Source organism: Triticum aestivum, chromosome 4A (assembly GCF_018294505.1).
Source record: "Triticum aestivum cultivar Chinese Spring chromosome 4A, IWGSC CS RefSeq v2.1, whole genome shotgun sequence".
NCBI classification, from domain to species: Eukaryota; Viridiplantae; Streptophyta; class Magnoliopsida; order Poales; family Poaceae; genus Triticum; species Triticum aestivum.
This window is the reverse complement of record NC_057803.1, coordinates 225,578,350-225,585,959: the sequence shown is the minus strand read 5'-3', so window position 1 is coordinate 225,585,959 and position 7,610 is coordinate 225,578,350. Positions and strand designations below refer to the sequence as shown.

Below are 7,610 nucleotides of genomic sequence, written 5' to 3'. Positions count from 1 at the left end.
TGAACGAAGTGAATCACATGCCGGCCAGTCAAGTGTTCGGAAGCAGTAGTGCTGGGCTAGCAGGACTCTGGTGAACCGGGCTGTAGGGGACTAATATGGCTCATGGAAGCACAAGACTACATTTCCCCATAAGAGAGGCTACCAAGGATAAACAACTAGGTTGTCGGATCCCACACATACCAAGCATTTCAATCATACACACAATATGCTCAATATGTGCAATACAACATGGCATCACAACAAGACTCTACGATTCAGAGTATTTATTCATTAGGCTCCAAGGAGAGAGATATTACAAGCATGGGTCTCATGACCCAACATACATCGCATACAAGCAGCCTGACTATCTACAAGACCCTCCCAAGGATACAAGATCGTAGCTGGGGTAACAAGCTAAACGTCGAAGTCCACACGGAACTACAAGCGAGACTGAAGTCTCTCTGCAAAACATAAATTAAGCAAACGTGAGTACAAATGTACTCAGCAAGACTTACATCAGAACTAACTACATATGCATCATTATCAACAAAGGGATGGTGGGGTTTAACTGCAGCAAGCCAGCTTTGACTCGGTGGCTATCCTGAACTACGACTGCAAGTAACTCTTTTGCGGTGGCGCACACGAGTCCACATATTCACCATATCAATACTCCATTATGGATCCGCTCCCGTCTCCCTGCGAGAACACCATCCATAGCACTCACACTTATCTTGCGCATTTTAGAGTATCCACTTTCACTTGTCTATGAACTATGCAAGGGGTCCAAGTTTCCATATCCGAGGAATCCGGCTATTTGAATAGATAATGATAACCCTGCAGGGGTGTACTTCTTCACACACGCTCTCGCCACTTACCATCATGTACACATCGTGTATCTCGGCAACCTTCAAGCGGAAGCCCGGCGAGGGAGTCGGCCAGGACCTGACTAACCAACAAGTCTCTAGTCCAGGTCTACCGCCTATTCGGGTTCCATCCGCAAGGAGATCCGGCCGGGGTGTCGCTCACGGCCCCAAACGATGTGAGCAGGGTTCCCAAGCCCACCATCCGGGTGCCACTTGGTACACCGTGCCACTGTGCCTAGTCTGTCCCAAGCCCACCTGTACCGGGTGCCACTTGGTAGACTACTAGCACTACCTACAAACACCAAAAACTAGTTGCAACTCCTGGACAAAGATCAGGTTGATTAATAAGTCGAGAGGGGCACTTAAGCATTCCAATGCGTGGTAGTAGCTGTTCATGGATCACAAACACAGAACTCAGTTCCTGAGGACGACTACAATGAGACAACCCACCATGTACTCCTACATGGCCTCTCACCACTACCTTTACAAAATCGTGTTCACACACTTAGCTCTCAACAGTAGGACATGTTCACCACATTCCAATTCATCCCCGATGAATCAGACCTGACTCAACTCTAAGCAGTAGCAGGCATGACAAACAAACATGAATGAGTAGGCACATCAGGGCTCAAACAACTCATACTCATGCTAGTGGGTTTCATCTATTTACTGTGGCAATGACAGGTCATACAGAGGAAAGGGGTTCAGCTACCGCAGCATGTAACAGTTGTAACGTTGTTGTCCTAATGCAGTAAAAGAGAGCAGGAGCGAGAGAGTAGGATTGTATCGGAATGAACAAGGGGGTTTTGCTTGCCTGGCACTTCTGAAGATATTATAGGCTTATAGCTCTTCATCGGTGTCATCGAACTCATCGTCGGATGCACGTCTATCGAGAGGGGACGAATACCGGCAACAGAGAGGGAGAGCACAATCAATGCAATGCAAAAACATGATGCATGATGATGACATGGCAATATGCTGCGATTTGGGCTAATGCAACAGAAAGTCATTTTAATTGAAGTGGAATTCAAAACTATATCAAATTCCAACTCCAAATCTATTATGAAAATTTGCCCTAACCATGTTTCATCCTAAACAGTGAGTTTAACTTGTTCAAACATGCATGAAAATGGTACAGATGGATTCCTTGAATTTTTCTGATAATTTTTCATATATAAATTATTTCATTTGGAGTTATAGATAATTTTCTATGATTTTTAGAAGTTTTGGGCATTTTCTGGAATTAACAAATCATTTAAGATTTATTTAAATTCCAGAAAAGGATTATTGCGTTAGCCTGACATCATCATGACGTCAGCAGGTCAACAGGGCACGGTCCAGGTCAAACCTGACCAGTGGGACCCACTGGTCAGTGACCCTGAGACACTTAGTGTCACAGACAGGTGGGTCCGGTTAACGGCCACGTCAGCAAGGTCAACGCCGACGCGTGGGGCCACTGTGTTAAGATTTAAACTTAACTATTTTGTTAGCTAGTTAGTTAGGTAGTGGGGCCCGCATGTCAGCGACTGTGGTTGGTACTTAGCAGTGTGGTTTGGCACTAATTAAGCCGGCCACGTCGGCGGTTAGCCACCAGTGACACACAGACGCAGCGGCGTCGCTCGTCCCGGCGACTCCAACGACGAGAGGAGGTGGGGTTGGGCTCTAAGGCTACAGCGCGACGAGGCGCATCGGGTGGTGGCTGCGGGGCTGCCGAAGCTCGGGCAAAGGCAGAAATGGCGCTACAGGGCACGACAAGGCGAACCCGTGGGTGCTGCAGGTTCACAGGAGTGCGACGAGCACGCTGGTCATGCTCGGGCGAGCGGACGAGCTCAGGAGCATGGAGCTCGTCGGCCATGGCGGCGGCCAGCTTCGGCGGAGGTGGGGAACGGAGCTAGAGCAAAAACGCGAGCAGGAGAGGAGGGGGAGTCGGTCCGTGAGCTCACTACGGTTGCAGAACGCGTCTCAGTGGGCTCGAGGGAGACCAGATGGCGACGTGCCGGCGAAGGCGATCCGGCGGCCGGGCGCGGAGAAGATAGGTCGATGGCGAGGCAGCAGGGCGTCCGGTGACGCGTGGCTTGACAGAGGGGTAGAAGCCGACGTGGCGGAGCTCTCGGACACGAAGAGAGGGCGAGGGGGAGGCGGTGGTTGCGCAGGTGAAGCACGACGACGACGGAGCGCTCTCGGGTGATCTCAAGGAAGGGGGCTAGAGGGCGAGGGAGAGAACAAAGAGTGAGGGGAAAGTGAGAGGACGGCCTCGCGCGTCTCCAAACATGGATTAGGACGAAGGAGCAGCCTCCAGCGCGAAGCAGGAGGTGGAGGGCTCCGCGGGTGCGCGCGCGTGTTCGCTCCTGCCTACTGGCAAGAGGAAGACAACGAGCGAGGAGGTAAGTGGGCTGGGACGGCTAGGTGGGTTGGCCAGCTGCCAGGCCAGGTGGGCTGCAGGTAAGCCAGGTGGGTTTTTCCTCTCTCTGTTTTTTTCTAATTCTGTTCTATTTTCTGTTTTGCAGGTTTGTTTTGAATTTGGTTTTGAAACCAATTCAATTTTGTTGCTTCTGGAAGTATTTTTAGAAGCTAAAATAATTAAACCAAAGCTCCATAAAATATTTCAGAATTATTGGACCTATATTTATTTAATAGTAGATATAAATCAAAATCAAATAGTTATTGATTTAATTCAAATGCCCAAAATAAATGTTTCTGAGACACCAAAAATATTGGTTTGGATTTTACCTCTTGCCAATATTTCCAGACGATAACAAGAACATTTTCTTGGACTTATTTGAAGCAATTTTATCTTGATCATTTTTAAAAGGATTCTGAGGCTTTGAAAATTCCCCAATTCAAATTTCATTTGAATTTAAACATGATGCAACAACCAAGCTATTCCAAGGCCAAGGTAAAGCTAGGGATGTGACATCGAATCACTTGAGCTATTATATTTTTTCTAGTGTGATAGGGATTTTGTCTATACGAATCGGAAAAGCGTATTACGATTGGGCGAAAGCGTATTGTGACGATGAACCCAAGGAGTAGGAAAATTTCATGTGCATTGCAACGGAAGATAAAATTCACATACCCATCAGCTCAATGGCAGGGACACCTGGTGCATCGTATGGCCATGATTCTTTAAGATAAACACTTGATGAATATATATAAAACCATAAAATGGGGCAACATATAGTTTTTGTTAGCCTCTAGTTTTAGGACCCTCATCAAAACTTAAGTGAACCGTCTCCAGCTGACCCCCAATTCCCTGGTTCTCCATCAACTCGGTTTCTCCAAAAACTTCCAACCGACCAAATTCCAGGTCACTCCATGGTGGCAAATCGGAGCACGGATCGATGGTGATGCTGCTCTATTCAGAAGAGCATGTGTTCTATCTTATCTTACAAGCTATGTTTATACTAATACAATAATGCCGGCATAAATTCTCTTTAAAACGCACTAGTAAGCTTGCACGTGCAACGCACGTCTCTGCAATGGCAAGTCAGGACGACCCAAGAAGCGATAGCAGTTGAGTGCACAAGGTGTGTTGGAGTAGTGGTATTGTGTGGGTTGCAACTATTGCAGGCATGTGGAATGCTTGTCTCTTCGTCGCCACGTGAGAGTGCCTCGTGACTTCTTTCCAGTATTGATGGAAGACCGGCTTGTTCGACGTAGCAAGTTTCCCAGCCAGTGTGTGTTTGTGTGGTTGGCATTTGTTGTGGCATTCGACACATGGCCCTATGTGTTTACGGTGTTCTGAAGTGGGATTTGCCCATTGGTTTCGATTTTTCGATTTTTGCTTCGTATTCTATGATTAACTGGACAATGTTAAGCTTAATCAAAACGGCAAAGCTTTTGCTTCATGTTTGAGTTTATTTTTAGTCATACTTGTTTACTCAACTAAAATTCAGATATATCTATAAAAATTACCAGAAAAGAAGGCATGCTAAACAAAGGATAACACTCTTGTCTAGTTTGAACCATAGAAGGTAAAATCGAATTAAGAAGCATGACCATAGAGAAATAGACCTAGAAAGTAAAAATCCTATATTTACAAATTCATGATGTTCTTATGCCAATTTTCAATGAATCATGTTCATAACTTTAACCCCTCTTAGAAAAATTAAGTAAAACAGGCTCTTCATTGCCAAACCTTTGAAATAATATAAATGAATCATCTACTGAACTGATGGTTATACATCATACAAATTATAGATCAGATTATCCATAACACCAGAGGAAAAATCCAATAATATGGCATCAAATAACACCATCCGCTAAATTAGTTACATTTTTTACTAACCCAAACAGTAGGCAGAACATTATTTCTGAATTAAACATATTTACATCCCATTCATTAGGATCTGGAAATGAATTGAGGAAATATACAACATGAGATGTAGTCGAGCGGAAGAAACCTGTCTTTCCATACCTGAGGTTGTTTGCCCAATGGAAGAACTGCAGTTGATGTGGATCCTCCAGGAGAATAGTAACAAGCGGAGTGCGAATGCCTAAAATTTATACCTTATCAGCACTAAAACAGGAGAATCAGTATGGTGTTAATAGACGACACTTTCCAGTAGATAATCAGGAAAAGGGAGGTGCCAAATTTTGGAATTACCAACCCACAAACTCGAATTAGACAAAAAAACACTAAATTACCGGAGCTAGGCATCAAAGACATACCTTACCCAAGCACAACAATCAACATGCACTTGCGGAGATCGAAGCCACTTCAAAATGCCCAATTGTATTACATTGTGCCTTGTAAATACATGCTTCTTTTTTTATTTGATAGCCATGTAGCTACAATCAAGCAACAACTCATCACATATTTGTTGAATCGAAATTAATAAATTAAGTTTCCTAGGAAAACATAAAAGCAATGAGAACTCCACAAAATATGCTTGAACCAGGTGTTATAATAAAAATGTCCAATGGAAATCTCAAAGGTAAGCTCCATGAAAAAAATGTTGTACAAGAATTTAAATGAATACTCCCTAAGTCCCAAAATCAAATAAGAGTTAAAAATCAAAAAATTGACATGGGACAAAGTATTAGCTCAAGAACAACAGTTCAATGGTACCTCAAGGGATTTTTGAACTCATAAAGTTGCTTGCCAATTTCTTGCAGCTATCATCGAGACATCTTGGAACAACCATTTTGTTGAGCTTCACCATCTCTGCAATGCCAAGACAAGCATGTACTTGGATGTACCATGATTCATATGGTGCCTAAAGTTTGGTAAGGCACACTTCTATATATCTAGGAACAACCATTTTGCCGGGCTTCACCATCTCTGCGATGCCAAGACAAACATGTGTGCATGTACCATGATTCATATGGTGCCAAAGTTTTGTAAAGCACACTTCTATATTTGCCATTATATATACTGGAACTAACCAGTGGCCATTAGAGGATTGGTCGAAATCGGAAGTAATCTTATGCGTACATAATGTGATTAACAGAGATCACATTGCAACCAAAAAGGTTAAGTTAACAAAAGTACTAAACAGTGCAACGGCACTTGGAAGATAGATAAGTTAGCTAGATTTACATCTTACTATCTCAGTACTGAGACAAATTTCTGAACAATATAGGTATACATCTATGGGGCCAGTTCCATGACGTTGGTAGATAGACCAAAAAGATACGATGGTTTCAAAATTTGCGATAGCAACACATGATCTATTAAGCCTTGATATCCTACAGAATTAGAGAAGAAATTTTGTTGCATTTGATGTTTCTGTATATTAACCTGATAAACAGAGTCCTCCTTGAATTAACCACGAACGCCGAATAAAATATCCTGAAAATAGATCGAAGCATGTGTTCGTATCTATGGAAAGAGACGGAATTTCATACTTACTCAAAACCACACAATGAATGGATGGACCTGAGGTAACGGTGGTTTGCGCGTGCGTACATGTCCCCGGTGACAGCACTGGCTAGTATGTCTTGGGCACTCACCTTGCAGGCCGTTTGTGCACCATGATGCGGTGACGTGCTGCCCTATGCCTCCTTCCGGCTCGGCACCACGCGGTCGCCAGTCTGCCAAGGTGACTCTCATGTGTGGCCTAGATCTAACAACCATGGGACCTGCAGCCATGAGGCCAGGCGGCGGCGGCATCCCCCATGGCCAGGGCCATGCGGTCTAGGCAGCGTCGTTCTTGGGGCAGCGGTGGCAGACCGGCGGCCGGCGGCGTTCTTGGGGCAGCAGAGGAGGACCGGCGACCGGCACGGTGGGCGGCAGAGGATCGGCGCGGGCGTCAGTTAGGAGGAGGAGAAGCGAGCGAAAGGTCGTGCGGGCGTGGAGTTGTGCGCAGGTTTTTTTTCGAGAGGTCGGGAGGATCAGTGGCCTGATTGCGTGGCTGGTTGTGTTACGACATTTGAACGTGTATGTGTGGTACCGATGGCAGCGTGGGTAATTACATGGGGCTAAACACGGTTGGTGGTAAAACATCAGGGCTATATGGAACGTAGGATCTAACCCTCTGTACGGTGTAGATTGTTTGGTTCTCCGCCCTTCCTTCCTTTTATAGGGGTAGTAGATTCCTTCCTTGTTCCTTTCTTTATATGTTGTACATCTTTCTTATTTCTTTGCGTTAATTCTTTCATTCCTCTTTGCATAGTAATTATTAAGATGGCTTCTTGATACCAGGGATCTCAAAAACATGTATAAATCAGAATAATTTTACGTAAGGGGCACGAGGTTTGATTTTTTATAATGTTGGAGTTGTGCAGCGTTGATGGGCCGGCCCATAGTGGAATTTGCTATAAGCG

General features: G+C 44.8%; 1 long non-coding RNA gene across 3 annotated transcripts; it reads right to left on the bottom strand.

Moving 5' to 3' along the window:
• Positions 1-390: 390 nt before the first annotated feature.
• On the bottom strand, positions 391-7,223 carry LOC123085885 (uncharacterized). 3 transcript variants are annotated; one of them, XR_006440077.1, is made up of 4 exons: positions 5,914-7,223; positions 5,514-5,633; positions 5,260-5,338; positions 391-440 (listed from the first exon to the last, which is right to left on the bottom strand). It is a non-coding gene; the product is annotated as an uncharacterized lncRNA (long non-coding RNA). The 3 variants fall into 3 exon arrangements; XR_006440078.1 differs by lacking the exon at positions 391-440 and adding an exon at positions 1,659-1,728; XR_006440076.1 differs by lacking the exon at positions 391-440 and having other exon boundaries at positions 4,994-5,338; positions 5,914-7,213.
• Positions 7,224-7,610: the final 387 nt, after the last annotated feature.